The sequence below is a fragment of the Grampus griseus genome (genome assembly GCF_964374135.1).
Source record: "Grampus griseus genome assembly, chromosome: 2".
NCBI classification, from domain to species: Eukaryota; Metazoa; Chordata; class Mammalia; order Artiodactyla; family Delphinidae; genus Grampus; species Grampus griseus.
In genome coordinates this window covers 175,638,445-175,656,939 of record NC_139018.1, presented here as the reverse complement: position 1 = coordinate 175,656,939, position 18,495 = coordinate 175,638,445, and the positions used below count along the sequence as shown (strand labels likewise).

Here is an 18,495-nt window from a genome sequence, read left to right as displayed (position 1 = left end):
TCTAAAACAGCATTTAAAAACAGTAGCTTAGGAAGGATAGTGGGAAAATATGCTGAAATATTCATATTGGTAATCTCTAGCTTTTAGCTTGGTGAAAGTTTGGTTTTTTTTCCCCTATTTTGGTATTTCCAAATATTCCATCATGAATTTATTATTTTTTATAATAAAAAAAGTTTAAAAAAAACATGGTGGGAAATAGTTCTTTGACACACACACAGGTACCGGTATCGTAACACAAGACAGGCTGGGTGTCTTGTTATGAGTTTTCTCATCTGTTTCTGGAAGCCGGCTACAGGTACTGGAAGTAAATCTTCTTGAAATAAATTTTCCCCAACAAAGGAAAAAAAATAGTAGAAGAGAAAAATGAGAAAAAGGATGAAATCCGTTTCTTCAGTTTATGAGTTGAGCGGGTATCTGGCAAGGAACATAGGAGGAGAAGAGAAAATAGGATTTCCTTGTCATGTTCCACTTGTGAAAGCCAGTGGGTGTTTTTACAGGTACCAGCTAGCCCTTCCTGAAAATCCGCTAATGGGGACAGGCTGTGAAGCAGCAGTAGGAAAGATAAATGCTTTTCTGGAGAGTAATTTTAGTTCAGGGTGGAAAATGTGAAGAGAATAAAAAAGAAAGATCAAATGGAAAATCCATCCACAGGCCAACCCACAGCACAGAAGCACTGAGGACCATGTGTTCTAATTAGTCCTTGTACCAGGCAGGGGCCTCTCTCTGCAAACGCCCCTCCCCTTGTGTCGGGCAGCCTGGGGGGAACATTTGTTTGTACTGAGTGGCTATCATTCTGGGGGGAGCAGAAGGCTTGGAAAATATAAAAAACCAAGACCACCAAGCTGTGACCTTCCTCTTGTCCTGATTCAACGATGCAAGTGTACTTTTCTATAACAGGTGTTTAGATGCTTCTGAGCGGAGTGTTCAGAATGCAGGTGCTGTTGTGTGTGTGTGTCTGGGGGCAGCTGCTTTCAGTCTCTGACCTCTTTCCCACTCGGCTACTTTTTCTACCCCAGTCAACTCTTCTGTAATGACTATGGAGGGCACATAGACTCACTAAGACTTGGGTCTCCCCCTCCTGCTTTTTCTCTATGCTGAAATGGTCCCCATTTAGTGCCCTTCTGAAGTTCAGAGTTTTCCATGCTCCTCGTGGCAAGCTTCAGTGTTTCTAGTTGCCCTGACGTGCAATCTCCAGTAACCACTGCACTGTGGGAAGCTGAAAGGGAAACGGTGCTGTGATGAGATAAACCAGTCCGGACAAGGGTCTCAGAGCTTCCTCCCATCCCCTTCGCTCAGTAGCTACTTCTCTCCCTATAGGGGTTTCAGAGTCAGAGAATCTGAAATGACAGACTGTTCTGAAGGTTTGCCGAGGGCTCTATACTTGGATCTCCTCAATAACCTAAGAGAAATCTGGGGAACTCTGACTTCCTTCCTGGGACCGGCTCACTGCTCCAACAAGGGCGGCCAACGGCTGAAAACAAGAGTCACATCGCATACCCAGAGCTTGGCAGTCTTGAGCACTGAGGTATTTTTCTTCTGGTCAAGGAACTTTTCACTCCCACACAGGCAATCAGTATGTTCCAATGGTTGACTTTTAGGGCACTAAAACAATAAGATTCATATTTAATTTAAAACGGAGACAATCCCAAGGGACTAAACATAAAGAAGGTGGCCTCTGGTCTGGTTTTAAGGCACCTGCTGTATTGTACCCCAAAGCTCCGCTTTGGTGGAGATTGTCCAGGCAATAACTGGGAGTGTTTACTCCCCTTGCCTTAATCCCAAGCCTAAGGGTGTGTCTGCTCCTTTGTTTTAATTGTTATCCTTTGAGAGGTTTAATCAGGTCTGGTTAGATTCAGAATTAAGTTGGAACCTGGCTTGGAGGGGTGTTTTCGTTTTTCACTTTGGCTGTAATTAAAAATGGTACATGGGGGTCAAGGCAATGCAGATAAGATTGCTATTTTGTCCTCTTGTTGCCAAGAACCTGACTTCATAAAGCACTGATTTGAGATGATTGCTTTGGAAATCATGAATTCAGGGGAGCTTCCTTACAGAAAGCTGGCATAAGTCTCAAGATGGCCAGAACCCACTCCTGCCCAGCTGACTTAGGGTCACCAGTGGTCTTCCTTTGCCTGGGACTGTCTCAGTTTTAAAACTGAAGGTCTTGAGTCCCAGAAAACTGGTCAGTCCTGAGAAAATCAAGGTGGTTTGTCACCTACTTGGAATTAAAGTTCGAATGAATCGAAACAATGAGACAACCAGGAGACACACTTGATCTCTGGCTTTAGTTTGCTTTTTGTGTGTGAGATGGACCCTGCTCACACTTGTTTCCCTAATGGGCATTGGGATGGAGGCAAGGAGAAAAAGAAGTAGAGAAAGGGAGTGGAGATGAGCTATTTCTTGGCAACGAGACTGTGCATTTGAGGCACAGCTGATTTTAAATAGTGGCCAAGTTTGGATAACCAGTGGGGACATGTGATGGCAACAGAGGTTAGGCCTCAGCTAAAGAAAGCAATTTCTGCCCCCAAATAATGGGATGGAGGATGAGTCTCAGTGTAGAGAATCTTCCTGAATTCTCAGGCAGACATAGTTACTTTTCCCCTGTGTGTCCACTACATTTTGCACCCTGTTCCCTAACAGCAAACCTAAAAATTTCAATTTTTGTTAAAAAAAAAAACCCAAACAACCCAATCAAAAACTGGGCAGAAGACCTTTCCAAAGAAGACATGCAGATCACCAACAGGCACATGAAAAGATGCTCAACATTGCTAATTATGAGAGAAATGCAAATCAAAGCTACAGTGCGGTACCATCTCACACCATTCAGGATGGCCATCATTAAAACCTCTACAAATAACAAATCATTGGAGAGGGTGTGGAGAAAAGGGAACCCACGACTGGTGGGAATGTAAATTGGTGCAGCCACTATGGAGAACAGTATGGAGGTTCCTTAAAAAAAACTAAAAGTAGAGTTACCGTATGAACCAGTGAGCTGACTCCTGAGCATGTATCTGGAGAAAACTATAATTCAAAAAGATACGTGCACCCCACTGTTCATAGCAGCAGTATTTACAATAACCAAGACATGGTCCTGGAGCGTCCATCCCCTTCAGGGGGAGGCTCACTGTACCCTGAGCTCATACCCTGTATCCTCAGTGGGATAAGCATCAGACTGCAACAGAGCCAGCCTAATCACAGCACAAAAGGTGGGCCCCCCATCACAGGGGAGGCTGCTGTGTTGCAATACAACCCTCTTCTAGTTTCCAGAATGCTGAGTGCTGATGTTTAAAATGGAAATCCAGAAATGGAGAAATGAACTTGCCATACGTTTGTGACTCTTTGTTACCTAGAAGTCAGTTTACCCTTTTCTGTGACAAAATGATATGGATAATATTGCCTTGAAGGGTTATTGTGATTTTCAGACTCTGAGAAGATCGTAGAGATCTTTCCTGGTGAGGCTCTTTCCCTGCTGATGAAATTCTTGATAAATTAGGAGAACAGGACACCAAGCAATGACCTCAACCATAAAATACAATGATGAGGCCCCAGCTGCCCTTGACCTGGGAAGTTCTGGGGATGTCTGTTCTCCTGTTGGCTTGAGGTAATAAAAATATATTTGAAAGTATTAGGCTGACGTTGCTTCCTGGATGAAAAGGAGAAAGGAGTAGCTTTTCACGTTTAATCTGGTCTCCAACACAGCAGTGCCATGGATCTGCTCAGTCTGGGTATTTGGGAACCTTGGTCCACACTCCAGAAACTGAAAGGGTCTGATGCCTGAGAAGAAAACAACAAGGTCCTCGAAGCTGGAGTGAATCTGACGCCAAAACAGATTGCAGCCAGAATAAGAGAAAAGTTCCCTAAGCCAGACAAGTTTGAAACGTGGGGACTCCCTGTGGACCACAAAAGCATTCAGTGTCGCCATTGTAAAATCAGAACTGGAGTTGATGGGGGACGTGGGATGTAGCTGAAGGAAAAGGTTCAGTATTCTGGCTAATGCCCGCTTTGAGCTGTGAGACAAGTTTCCAGTGTTAGGGTTATTTGCAGGTATGAATGTACACATATTGAATTTCCAAGGCATTGTTAGGAACACGTTTTGTTTTCTCTGTTAAAAAATTCAGAAGTTTCTTAAATATGGTCAGTCTCAAATTTGTGTTTGCCATAGAAGCAACTGATGATTATAGAACAATGTCAACCATTCATTTTAGGAATAAATGCTATGGCCCCAAAGTACAGCATAAAGATAACTACAGGATGTCTAGTCTAAAGGTGGGAACTACTGTGGAATCTCACCTGAGTCAGGTCAGGCGTGACCTAGAGGTGGTCCCCAAGTGAGTGTCATGAAATATTCACTACATCTTGAAATAAAAGTGTTTCTTAAAGCTTATTTGAGAAACTAAAAATTTGGTAAGTGAATAGTTTCTGTAAGGATTTGGTGGGAGTAAGGCAGGAAACTTTGCCTAATTGGACTTCAGTGTAAAAGAATCCACAGAATTAAAAGGCTGATAAATAGTAATAATAATGATAATAATGCAACATGTTGGCAGAAAAAAGGTACTTTAAAATGAGCTTGACCAACTTCAAGGAATTTCTTGGTAGTCTTATTATTTTGGACATGGGCTTATTACAAAATCATTGTTGTGATTATTATGGGGAAAATGAAACCTCAAGTATCAGACATTCTCAAATTTAAGATTTTTTTTTTATGGGTTTCTGGGATAAATTGTTAACATAGCACTATTTTAAATAATTGGTTCTTAAATATAGCCCTAGGTTGTACAATAATAATAAATGTAATATCACTTTTAACAGTCTTCAGAGACTATTACCAAAAATATTTAGTTTTACCCACACAAAGCCCTGTAAGACTGGCCATGCAGACATATCCCCTTTTTACAGAAGCTGGAAGAAATTCAACTCTTAACTTGCCTAAAGCTGGGAACTGCTGGGACTAGGACCAGTTCTTCTGACCCCTGGAACAGTGCTCACTGTGTTTTGATGATTGAAGAAGACACTTGTGGTTTGGGTTGCTCTTGAATAAGACCTAAAGCATTAAAAACATTCTTAGCTCAGTTCCAGGTTACAAAATAACACATCATTATTCTTCGGCATTTCCTGGTGAATGAATGCAATATAATTCTTCATTTTATTCTATAATTCATTTTAACCTTTAAATTCGAGGCACCATTTTGTGTTCTATCTGTGGAATTGTCTGGTTCATTTCATTTGCATTGCATTTCAATCTGAGGGAATTCATATGTTGCTTCTACGAACAAAGAAAAGTGTATCGGTCCCCATCATTTAATGAGCATATGCTGAAAACAGGTAAAGCTGGCAAAGAATTGAGAATGAACTCTGTGTATTTAAAAAGCTTTTAGAATAATGAGAATTCTTACTGTGAAAGGGCTCTGGGGGAATTAGTTTTTCATTTAAGGAGGTTTTGTCTAATAGGCAGTGAGGTATGAGGGAGTATGGAGTTTGGGAGTCGGGTAAGGTGGAGGTGTTAACCTGGCAACCGTCAGCAGGGGATCAGCCATGTAGGGGTGAGTCTGGATGGAGAAGACAGAAGAGCCTGAGAACGTCGGGTGAGCGCACGCCCGTGTGTAGAGCAGCGATCTTCTTCCCGGCTGCATCGTAGAATCACCCTCAAGACTGAAAAACGCATAGTGGTATCTGGGCTCCTCCCCAGGGCTCCTGGATCAGTTACCTGGTACAGAGCCTAAGCATCAGAATGTGGTCGGCACTTCCCAGGTGGTTCTGATGTGCAGGTGGGGATTGAGAACCACTGATTCAGAAGTTAGGAAGAGGAGGGGAACCCTCAGTGGAGAGTAGGCAATAGGAGGAGAAATAAAGAAGAACGGCGTCTTGCAGAAAGTCAAGCCAAATGCAGGAAGTGTTCAGGAAAGGCGGATTGGTCAACAGTGCAAAGCACTGCTGATAGAACCAATAGGATGAGAACGTCTACCGTTCACTTCGTCAACGTGGAGGTCATGGTTGACGGCGATAGGGCGGTCCCTGTGGTGTAGTGGGGATGAAACTTGAAATGGAGTAGATTCCTGACAGCTTGAGATAGGAGAATATACACAATTTTTCAGGAGAAGTTTTGTTTTAAAGGGGAACAGAAATATGCGGATGTACTTGGAAAGGTTTTGATGTTTAGGGAGTTTCAGTTTTTGTTTTTTAACAATGGCACAAAATTGCAGCATGTTTGTATGCTGATGGGAATGATCCAGTTGAGAGGGAGGAATAATGAATGAAGAAGAAATAGAGGACAGTTGAAGGAGATCTTGAGTCCAAGAGGACGGGCCTTCAGAGAGAGGGCAGCCCAGCTGTTGAAACAAGAAGGGAGGCAGCGCAGGTTAAGAACCAGAGCAGCCGAGCTGATGGCGAGGGCCCCAGTCTTCTCCGCAGCCAGGCCATTGGTTGAAGTGAGCAGAGGGTGGGAGGAACTGGAGGTTTGAAAAGAGAGAACATTGGAAATAGTTGCCCCTGAGGGATGGGAAATGAGATAGGATTGACGGGCAGCTTTAAGGACTCATTTGAAGTGTGTGGTCTTGCAAATGAGACCAGTGACCACGGTGGGCTTGTTTTTCTCCATCTGTCCCACTCTTTTGGGCAGAGGCGTAGAGGAGGCTGAGAGTTGAGTTTAATCAGTGAGTTGAATTTGATTTTTATTCCAGCTGAGAGTGTATGCAAGGGAGTATGTCAAATGATGGACCACAGAGTCTAAGCTGTAGGAGGAGGCATGTGAGGACACAGGGGAGGTGAAGGATAATGGCGATCGCAGGTCAGTGCACCTGTGACCCCAGTGGGTAGAAGAGCTCTGGGAGTGAGGCAAAAGGGCAGTGGTCTGGAAACATAGGAAGTGGTGTTTAGAAAGCGAAATGCTTGAAATTAAGATTATGGCAGAAGTACAGTTACTTATACTGACATTCTAAGATGTGTGATCTCGGGGGTGGCTAGCGGAAGTGGGCTGGAAGGCAAGTTTCAGTGGAGGTGAGAAGGTTGAGGAGATGAGAAAACAAGGCACTGGAGGAATCGTTTCCCTCGATGTGGGGCTCCCCGTGAATTACGACAGGAGAAATGGTGAAGATCCAGACAGAGATCCCGGAGCTTGAATCTTCAAGGAGAGGGAGGGGATGAAGGAGGCGCCGTGGAGTACTGTGCCCAGGGCGGTATCACCTGGTGCATTCTCCAAGTCTGGTCTGATGCTGAGCCCTTCAGAGGAGCCGGGACTGTTGTGGAGAAGGGGGTCCCCATGGCCTGGAAGCAGCACCAAAGGGGAAGAAAGAGCCTTTGCCGGGCTCAGCCCAGAGTGTATGAGAGAAAACCAACCATGTAGGCTTGGGTTTGAGCATTAAAGAGAAGAGATGGAGGATACAGAATTTCTATATCCTCCTAGGCCAAGAGTTTCCGAAGGCAAAGTGGAAGCCTTTGTGGGATCTAGCATGGGTGTGACATTGGCCAGAGCAGAAGGTGTACAGGTCTGTATGGGGACAAGAGTCTGGAGGATGAGACATGACCTTGGGCCTTGGTCACCAAGAAAAACAGTGTGTGGGGCATGGTGAGATCTGTTCTGATGTTTCTTCAGGGTAGCTTGGTATTCAGTTCCACTTAGAGCATATTTCTGGGACTGGTGTCTTAGATTGTGGTCATGAGCAATAACTACTGGGGAGGGAAGCTTTCCAAGACGGTGCAAAACTCTCTGGTGCTCTGTCCTCCCAAGGGTAAGTATCATGGCTAGAAAAGCTTAATATCACCTTAGAGGTCCATGGACCCTTTGGGAAGACTTTTAAAAATTGACGTATAGTTCATTTATAATGTTGTGTTAGTTTCTGGTGTACAGCAAAGTGAGTCAGTAACACATATATACATACATATATTCTTTTTCATATTCTTTTCCAGTATAGGTTATTGCAAGTTATTGAATATAGTTCCGGTGGGAAGATTTTAAATTCTTTCCTTAGATAAACTTTCGGAGGTGGAATTGTTAGGCCCAGGTTTTGATATTGTCGTGGCTGATGTGGTCACTCCTGCTTATCCATTCTACCTCAAATGACTGTGGCCTCTGCCAATGACGGTATAACTGCAGAGCTCATACCAACGACCGGTTCAGGAACAGGAAGGTGACCTAATACCAGTCAGGGCCAATGGAGGTGAGAGAAAGTCAAAGGCACGGGTGGGGGGCGGGCCTGAGGGAGATTTCAGGGAAAGATTCCAAATTCCCTAAAAGCCATTTAAGAAATAGATAATTTATCTTCTTTCTCTAGATGCTTTCGGTTGTGAGTGAGCTTCGTGTATTTAACAAACCTTTAGGATTATGAGAATTATTATGAGCCCCGGCACAGCCTGAGCCATCCTGTCTCCTGCTGAGGTTGATGCCAATACACAGAGGGGATCCCGGCGGAGAGAATTGCAGAGACCTGGACGGGAGCCCTGACATCACCCCAGGACATGCCCTATCTTGGGACTTCTTGTTATGCGAGATAACACATTTCCTTATTGTTAAAACTACTTTTAGTTGTGCTTTCCTGTTATTCACAGCTGGAAACATCCTACTGATACCAAGAAGTACTGAAATATAGCCCTTCAGAAAGCTGTGTGTTCCCTACACCCACTCCTTAACCCAGCCATGTGACAGTCAATCTAAACGCCATCTGGTACTGAGTGTGTATGTGAATGAGTCTTTTTGTGAAAATTAGTCTAATCGGCATTCAGGGTTGTTGTGGCCTGAATGTTGATATTCCTCACAATTCATATGCTGAAGCCCTAAACCCCAAGGTGATGGTATTAGACGGCAGGGGGCTTTGGGAGGTGATTAGTTCATGAAGGTGGTGTCCTCATGATGGGATCAGTGTCCTTACAAAAGAGACCCCGTTTCTCGCCTCTTTCTGCCACGTGGGGAGACAGTCATCTGTGAACCAGAAACAGGGCCCTCACCAAACCCCGAATCTGCTGGTACTTTGATCTTGGACTTGCCAACCTCCAGAACTGGGAGAAAAAAGCGTTTGTCCCTTAAGCCACCCAGTTTGCATCCTGGCGTCCCTGGGCTCATCCTTAAAGCTCAGAGCCAGTTGGGCGCCCCACCCTGGGCCCCCTCCTTTGGTGGACGCCGCTGGACTCCTTTCTCAGCCTCTGTGTCGCCTGCTGGGTGTGTTCAGCCCCAGAGCACTCCCAGGGCTCTGCTCTGTTCATGCTCAGGCCCCTTTGTCGGGTGCTGGAGGCCACCACTGGCCGAGGCTCGTCACCCCCCGTGCTGCCCAGGTGCCTCTTTGTCTCCTGCAAGGGACAACACTTGGGAACATGGTTTCCGACTTGGGTTCAACCTTATTTTGAGATCCATCTCCCTCTTCTGGGCGTCAGAGTTCTTATTTATAAAGTAAATGGTCTGGACAGATGACCTGTGGGGTTCTCGGTTGCCTGTGATTACTGTGAATTTATTCTGAAACATCTGCGTGTGCTGTAGTCCTCTAGCTGCATGATCCAGACCAGTGGGGAGGGGACCCTAACGGGAACCTTGTCCGATACGGCACAGTGGTCTGTCACCTTCCCGTCAAACCCCTGCACCCAGTCCATGGCTTTGTGGTAAAGGGCATTTCTGAAACCCTCGGCTGACGGCTCTGAGCTGTAAAGGGCACACTCAGCACTTGATACTTTTCATGAAGATGAAAGAACTCTCAAGTCCAAGTGACAGAGTAGGTTGATATATGCTGATAGTCATAACACCGTGCTTTTCTGTCTTCAGAAGAATTTTTCCCAGTCGTGGCTTTAACCTGACATCCAGACAACAAAGCTCCCTGATGACATTTCATGAGAAAATTTAATAACCCACTTATTGAGTATTTTTGCTGCAGACTTGGAGTAACCTTTAACAAATGAAGCTTTAGTTGCTGCACTGCCTCAAGAATGTTCTTGCTGTGATGAATGTGTCTAAGTCTGTGTGTCTGTAAAGATGCTGGGGGCGGGGAGGTCACATGCATTGGAAAGGCCCCCAGGAAGCTGGCTCTACCAAATCAATGATGCCAAGATACCAGGAATGACTTCCAGGGCTCAGAAACCCAATCGCCCTCTGCCACTAAACTACAAAATATAGAAGAAACCCGTTTCTTCAGATATTTAAATACTAGACACATCTAGACAGCAGAATTGCCCCCTCAAATATTTCTTTTTTAAATGCTCATCTATTTAGAAATTGAATGATGACTTATTGTGGGTCATGGCAGTTGGGAAGGGGGAGGGGTGAAGATGTGGCTGAGCAGCTGGTGTTGTCATGGGAACGAATCCGCATTCTATGGCCGGGAAAAATGGATCCAAAACGTCCCCATTTCCTGTGAATATCTCATAAATGGTACAAAACAATGTTTAGTTACTATTTAGCAGAGGATAGTCCAGATGTATAAGCTTGAAGAGAATTTGAAAGAAGACCTGCAGAGAGACTAGGATCTTCCCAAACTGGGGTTCCTTTGCTCTTTGTTCTGGTTCGTTAGATGATATTACAAATCCCCCTGCAGGAGTTCGCTGCACTGCTCCTGGGGATCAACAGGAAGTTTGATTTCCTATCATTTTATTAGGATGGTTTTAAAGCTCTTTTAAGTAAATGAATGTGCAATGCAAATTTGTATTTTTTTTGTGGTCGTATTGGATAAATACAAAGTTTGAGTTACTTTTTGTCTCTAATTTTTAGAGTTTAATGTTATGACATTTTTTTTCATTTTCAGGTAAGCCAAGCTTAGAATTTTATGACTGACACAAAATAACGGTAAGTAGTACATGCGTCAGTGCATTTGCATGGTACATGATGTATTTTTATCAAATAAAAGGTTGTCTAGTATATATACATATACCTAGTATATATTATATATATTCTTAACACTTATTTGTTCTAACAAAACCTTAGATCCCTTATTATGTACAAAGTCTTATGTGCTAAAAATTCTTTTTGTACCACTGTGTCTGTTGGAAATCAAGATCTCTGGCTTCCGGATATATTTTTAATTGGGAACAGATACGCCCCTAGACATTTTGAGGAAATTATTTTTGACTGTGGTGTGTGCTCTCTAGACTCTGCACCCCGGTGCCTTTTTTCTGCTCCCCAGGGAGGTGACTGGTGAGCCTTAGGGAGGGGCCAGCACAAAGGTCCCGAGGCCGGGGGTGAGGGGTGACAAGTTATGATTCAAGCCAACACCGCCCCGGAAGGCCTGTCCTCAGGGCAGGCCTGAGATGGCCTGGCCCCTGGGGTCTTGTGCATTTGTGTGTCTGTCCCTGTCATGTAAGCGATCGTCTTTGCTGAAACTGGACAGGCCCTGGGGCGGGGCGTCCCCTTTAGCCTTGGATTCAGCATTGCCATCACGGACTCCAGGAAAACCCGTCCATGGGCTTCTACACGTGCGCAGAGATGCTGCCCGTACCCCCACGTTTCTCTCCGTGCAGCACTGGCGCATCCTGTAACAGGAAGGAGAGGAGCACTGGTGATGCTCTGGGTTAGCCAACCTAGAGGAAAAGGAAGATATGATCGGTGGAGATAAACTCTGCGAAAGCGCCTTTGTTTCCTTAACACTCCGTGTTCGGTGGAGGACGGAAGTGAAATGGCCACAGATTCGGGACCCCGGTGTTGCCCTGCCTGGGACTCGACTGTCCGCACGGGGTCTGCGGCCGTGTCTGCAGCCAGTTAGGGACCACGTAGAGCAACGTCTCCCGACCACTGACTACACGTAGCAAAGTGAGGAGGGCGCGGGCACGTGGCACCTGACGACTCCCTCTTCTCCCACTTGGGGTGTCTGTGGGGCGCTGTCCCTGGCCTCCCTAGGGACCGCAGTCTGCCCGGCTCTGCTCGAGCTGTTTCAGGTCACGGACACTTATATCAGTCCCTTCTCTTTCCCCCGCTATCGGACTTGAAGAACAATGTCTCCCTCCCTTGTTTAAGGATCTGAAAGGCCAGCTGTCTCGAATGAAGAGGGGGAAGCCGCACTTCCATCCAAGGAAGCGCGTTCTGAAGGCGACTTCCCTCGGCATCTTTGGGACCACAGGGCTGCGGGAGCTGAAGCCCAGACAGAGAGGCTATTGGATGAAGCTGCCCTCTTCTCACTGTGACTCAGACGGTTAGCACTTGCTTTCCCGAGGGGCCCGGCCCAGTGCTGCATCCCTAGAGTGAGTGGGGGCTTTGCGGACCTCCACCCGGGCCGCAGCATCACATTCTCAGACTCCATGGGGACGGATCGGGCCAAGGTGGGCAGGGCCCGAGGCCAGCGTGGGGAGGGACACCAGCTCCTCCCGGGCTCACTCCCAGCCACGCTGCTCTTGGGTAAACGGCCGGGGAAAGAGAGCCCAGGGGAGAGGCAGTCCTCTTCTTGAGCGCAAGGTTGCCGCAGTGGTCTGGGCGGAGCGCTCGGCTTGCGGAGCCTGTGGGAAAAGTAACAGAGCGCAGGTGCAGGTGGACACGAGACAGTGATGGACACGCATGTCTCTTTGTGTCCGGCTGCTCGCTGTTGGCACAGATGCTCCACTTGATCTTACCCAGCGGCTGAAGACTAGGGATTCCACTGCTCATGGGCCAGCGCTGCAGTTTGATTTCCATTTTCTTCCACACGAGAGACTGCACACGTGAATGAAAACGCTTTACCATTAGGAGTTTATCCACTAATGATGCAAGCTTGTAATGCAGTCTGGCTGAAGCAATGGAAATATTCAAATAAAGAAAAAATTGTCAGTGATTACATATCTATGTATACGCACGTACCTATATCTACATACCTATAGATAGATAGATCTCAGAGAGACAGATATTTCGACACCTCCAAAAGCAGCTGCTTTTCTTTTTGTTTGTTTATAGATTAGCTGTTCAAGTGGTCAAGGGCAGTTAAGCTTAATTAATGTGAACTTGGCCCCTGAAGTTAATAAACTCTCCCATGGGGGCTGTGAATTGAGAGGGTGAAAGGAAGTAGTCTATTTAATAGCTAATCTGACGGCTAATGCTTTCCTACTGTATCGTTTTCTAGACTTTTGCATACTAACAATGAACTGTTGCTTTGAATTCTTTTAAAATCTAGGTTTAAAACATTTTCTGTTTTGTAAAACTAAAAAAGGAATTAGCACACCTTTCATGGGAGATGTGAGGTTTTTTGTTTTTTTTTTTTAACTTAACTATTATAGCATTTTTCTTCTTAACCCAGAAAGCAAACGTCTACCTTTTGGTTTAGTAACACTTGGACTGAGTCACGTACTGATTTTGAGTTATTTCAGCTAAGATGAAGGAAAGCCTCATAAAGTGCAGGGGAAGCCCAGGTTCCCTGTCCCCTAAGGCTGTTTTTAGGAATAAGAGGTTAGAGATCTGTAGCCAGTTTTGGCTTCTGAACCTAATATTTGGAAGAATTAAAAAGCTTCTTTAGGTACCTAATTTCCTGCCAAGGGGAAAGCTTAAAACTCAAAAACGTAGGGATTTAAATGTATTGATTAAAATTCAGTGGCAGGAAAACAAGGAAGAAGGTTTGAGAATTTGCTTCATGATCATGTGCCGGTCATGATAAACATTTTTTACAACATTTTACTGAGGTAAAGTGAAGTCTAAGTACAGAACTCAAGGACATCATACGTACGTAGATGACCATGTGGCCGTCACACAGATCGAGACTTAGCACCTTCCTGTCACTCTGGAAAGTTCTCTTTCTCATTTCGCATCAGCAACCCAATGTAACCACTATTTTGAGTTTTTTCACCTAGATTAGTTTAGTCTGTTTTTCAGCTTTTGATAAAAGGAATTGTACGCTACGCTTTCTTGCAGAAGTGCGCCTGGCTTCTTTCACTAGATGTAAATGACTTTGAATTTACATACAGTTGAAATCATTTTTTCCTGTGTATACCGTTCCATGAGCTTTAACACATACATAGGTTCCTGTAGCCCTGCCGAGCCAGGATGCAGCCTCTATATCTCCCATTAGACTCAAACACTCCTCCCCCATCCCCGGCCGCCAGGGACCTGTTCTCCATCCCTAGAGTGTTGCCTTTCCCCAAATGTCTTGTAAATCACACATATGTGACCTCTGTTACTGGCTTCTCTCACTCAGCACAAGGCATTTGAGACTCCTCCATGTGTCGTAGTGGTTTCTCCCTTTGAACTGCACAGCACTGTTCCTTTGTAGCATAATTATTCATCCTGCTGCTCATTTGTGCGCTTACAATCTTTTCTTTATCAATAAAGCTTCTATGAACATTTCTGTACACTTTTTTGTGGACATAGAGACTAATTTCTCCTTGCTGTATAAGAGCGGAATTGCTAAATCATCATTTAAGTGTAAGTTCAATGTTATCAGCCACCGCTAACCAGGTTTCCAAACTCATGATACCATTTTACACTCTCAGCCGCAATGTAAAAGACTCCAGCTGCTCTGTGCCCTCTCCAACACCTGGAATCTCCAGTCTTTCAAACTTTGTCATTCTGATGCGGATCTTTTAATAATATCTCACTGTGCTTTAACTTACTTTCCTTGATGATGAATGATGTTGAGTATTTTTCATGTACTTACTGGCCATTCTTACTTTTTTTATTGTTGTTGTTTTTTTGCGGTACGCGGGCCTCTCACCGTTGTGGCCTCTCCCGTTGCGGAGCACAGGCTCCGGACACGCAGGCTCAGCGGCCATGGCTCACGGGTCCAGCCACCCCGTGGCATGTGGGATCTTCCCGGACCGGGGCACGAACCCGCGTCTCCTACATTGGCAGGCGGACTCTCAACCACTGCGCCGCCAGGGAAGCTCCCATTCTTACATTTTTTATGACTATATTTTCATTGGTGGTTTGTAGGAATTCTTTACGTATTTTTCATACAAATCCTTTTTTAAATATGTGTATTGTGAATGTTTTCTCCCAGTCTGTAGATTGCCTTTTCACTTCTTAGTGATGATTTTGATGTGCAAAAGTTTTACATTTTGATGAAGTCTATTTTATCATGTTTTTTTCACTGTATAATTAGTGCCTTTTGCATCTTAGGCAAGAAATCTTTGCCACCGTTCCCAAACACATCATTCTATGATTTCCTCCAAAAAGCTTTACAGTTTTAGCCCTCACATTTAGATATTAGATTCAGGTCCATTGAGAATGAATTTTTGGGAGGTGTGTGTACAGTGTGGGGTAATAAGGATATCAAATTCTTCTTATACTATATTGAAAAGAGTTTCTTTCCCCTGCTGAATTTCATTGGTGTCTTCGTTGAAATCAAGTGATCATATTGTGTGGGTATATCTGTGGACTTTCTATTCTGTTCCCTTGACCTACTTGTCTATTCTTATGCCAATACCATGGCACTCTTAATTAGTATAGCTTTATAGTATGTTTTGAAACATGGTAGTGTGAATATCCTCCTCCCTTTTCTCTTATTCATCTTCTTATTGCTTTTCCTCCTCCTTCTCTTCTTCTGCAAGATTGTTTTGGCTATTTGGACATTTTGCATTTCATATACATTTTATAATTAGCTTGTTTATTAAAAAAGTAGCTCCAAAGCAAATACAAAGCTCAAAGGCGAAAAGCAAGGGGTTTTGACAGAGATGGCATTGAATCTATAGATCGACTTGGGCAGACTTGACATCTTAATAATATTGAGTCTTTCCATTCATAAATATGGTATTTCTCGCCATCTATTCATGTTTTTGTAAAATTCACTCAGCAATTGTAGCATTCAGAGTGGAGGATTGGCACATCTTTCATTAATTTTATTCCAAGGATTTGATGATGCTGTAAATGATATTTTTATTGTGATCCAATATACGTAACATAAAATGTATCATTTTAACCATTTATGAATGTACAGTTCGGTGTCATTAAGTCCCCACGTTAACTGCAACAATCACCACTATTCAGCTCCAGAACTTTTTCAACATCTTACACAGAAACTCTGTCCCCATTAAATAATAACTCTCCACTCCCACCCCCAGCCCCTGGCAGCCCTATCTCTACTTCCTGTCTGAGTGAATCTGACTGTTCTAGGGACCTCATATACATGGAATCATACAGTACTTTTCCTCTTGTGCCTTATTTCACTTAGCATAGTGTCTTTAACGTCCATCCATGTTGCAGCCTGTGTCATGATTTAATTCCTTTTTCTGGCTGAATAATATTCCATTGTATATATTATCACATATTGTTTATCTGATCATCTATCAATGAACATGAAGATTATTTTCACCTTTTGTCTATTATGAATAAAGCTGCCATGAAGATTGGTGTACATATATCTGTTCAAGTCCCTGTCTTCAATTTTTTTGTTTATATTCCAGAGGTGGAATTATTGGATTGTATGGTAATTTTATGTTTAATTTTTTGAGGATGTAAATGATATTTTTAAATTTTGTTTTCCAATTTTTGTTGTTAGTATTTAAAAATAAAAATAATGTAAAAAAGAATGTATATATATATATGTGTATGTATAACTGAATCACTTTGCTGTGGAGCAGAAATTAACACAACATTGTAAATTAACTATACTTCAATTTAAAAAATGAATTTTGGGGTGTTGACTTTATACCCTGTGACACTGTTAAATTCACTCACCTAGTCCTAAAATTTTGTAGATTCCTTTGGATTTTCTACATAGACAATCATGTCTTCTTTGAATAAAATAGTCTAACTTCATCCATAATTATAGTAATGCTTTTTTTTTTTCCCTTTTTGCCTTATTTCATTAGCTAAGACCTCCGGTGCCATGCTGAACAGAAATGGTGAGAGTGGACATCCTTGTTATATGCTCAAACTTGGGGGGAAGGAATGTAATACTTCATGATTAAAAGTTATCTGAGCCATAGAATTTTTTGAGGCAACCCTTTGTTTATTTGAGAGAGTATTCGTATAGTCACAGTTTGCTGGGGAGTTTAAAAAATACCATGAATGGGTATTAAATTCAGTAAATTTTTAGGGTTTTCCATTATCTGAATATGATAATTTGAATGTTATTCATTCAACAAATATTTATTGAATATTTACTATATTGCCAGTATAGAGCAGTCAATAAAGCATACAAAGTCACTGCCCTTTTGGAGCTTACATTATAATGTATGGAGACAAACGATAAACAAACATAAACAGATACAGTATATATCATACTAGAAGGAGCTGATTGCTCTAAGGAAAAATAAAGCAAGGATAGGGGGTGGGGTGTGATTGTTAGAGGGAGAGGTTGCAATTTTAAATAAGGAGATCAGAGAAGGACTTACTGAGTGGCTATTTGAGGTGAAGGTGTTGAGTGAGGAAGTCTGGCAGATATCTGGGAAAGTTTTGGCGGATATCTGGGAAAAGTCTGGTGGATATCTGGGGAAAGTCTGGTGGATATCTGGGAAAAGTCTGGCGGATATCTGGGGAAAATCTGGTGGATATCTGGGGAAAGTCTGGCGGATATCTAGGGAAAGTGGCAGATATCTAGGGAAAGTCTGGTGGATATCTGGGAAAAGTCTGGTGGATATCTGGGAAAAGTCTGACGGATATCTAGGGAAAGTGGCAGATATCTAGGGAAAGTCTGGTGGATATCTGGGAAAAGTCAGGCGGATATCTGGGAAAAGTCTGGCGGATATCTGGGGAAAATCTGGTGGATATCTGGGGAAAGTCTGGTGGATATCTGGGGCAAGTCTGGCGGATATCTAGGGAAAGTGGCAGATATCTAGGGAAAGTCTGGTGGATATCTGGGAAAAGTCTGGTGGATATCTGGGAAAAGTCTGACGGATATCTAGGGAAAGTGGCAGATATCTAGGGAAAGTCTGGTGGATATCTGGGAAAAGTCAGGTGGATATCTGGGAAAAGTCAGGCGGATATCTGGGGAAAGTCTGGCGGGTATCTGGGGAAAAGGTGTTCTAGTCAAGGGGAAGAGACAAAGCTTGAAGGCAGAGCTCTACTCTGTGTGTTTGGGGACAAGAAAGGCGGGGTGGCTGGAGAGGAGCAACTGATGGGTGGACTAATAGTGGTGGTAGTAGCAGTAGGAGTAATAGAAATAATAATATAACAATTGTAAATACCACTTGTCTAACAGTTGCTTTTTGCCAGGCACTGCTCCAAGTTCATTAAACAGTGGCAGCAAGAGATGAGGTCAGAGAGGTAAAGTGAGACCAACGGGTGATCAAGTCACATGGTGTTCTTGTTGGCCAGAGTAAGAACTCTGGACTCTAAGTGATGTGGGGCCACTTTTAGGTTTTGAGCAGATCAATGACGATCTAACTTAAACGTTAATAGGAGCACCGAGGCTGCTGTGTTGAGAACGGGTGAAGGCTGAGATGGGAGGGCCAGTGAGGAAGCTGCTGTAATCTGCACAATGCTCGGCGCCTTGGAGGTGGGGAGCAGTAGTTAGAATCTGGATGTGGTTTAAGAAGAGAACTGACGATATTCGCTATTGGATTGGAAACCGGTGAAACAGAAAGAATATACAAGGATGACTCAGAGGCGTTTGTTGAGTGGCTAAAATGGGGTTTCCACTGACTGAAGTGGAGAAGAGGTTTATCCAAGTGGGGTGAGAACTAGATTTTGATACAGTA

General features: G+C 43.8%; 1 long non-coding RNA gene across 1 annotated transcript in view; it reads left to right on the top strand.

Moving 5' to 3' along the window:
- The window catches only part of LOC309818658, a 56,366-nt gene that overhangs the window by 14,667 nt on the left and 23,204 nt on the right, over window positions 1-18,495 (top strand). Inside the window, exon 2 of the long non-coding RNA XR_014296367.1 lies at window positions 16,666-16,698. This is a non-coding gene — a long non-coding RNA (uncharacterized lncRNA). The remainder of the gene's footprint in view (window positions 1-16,665; window positions 16,699-18,495) is intronic.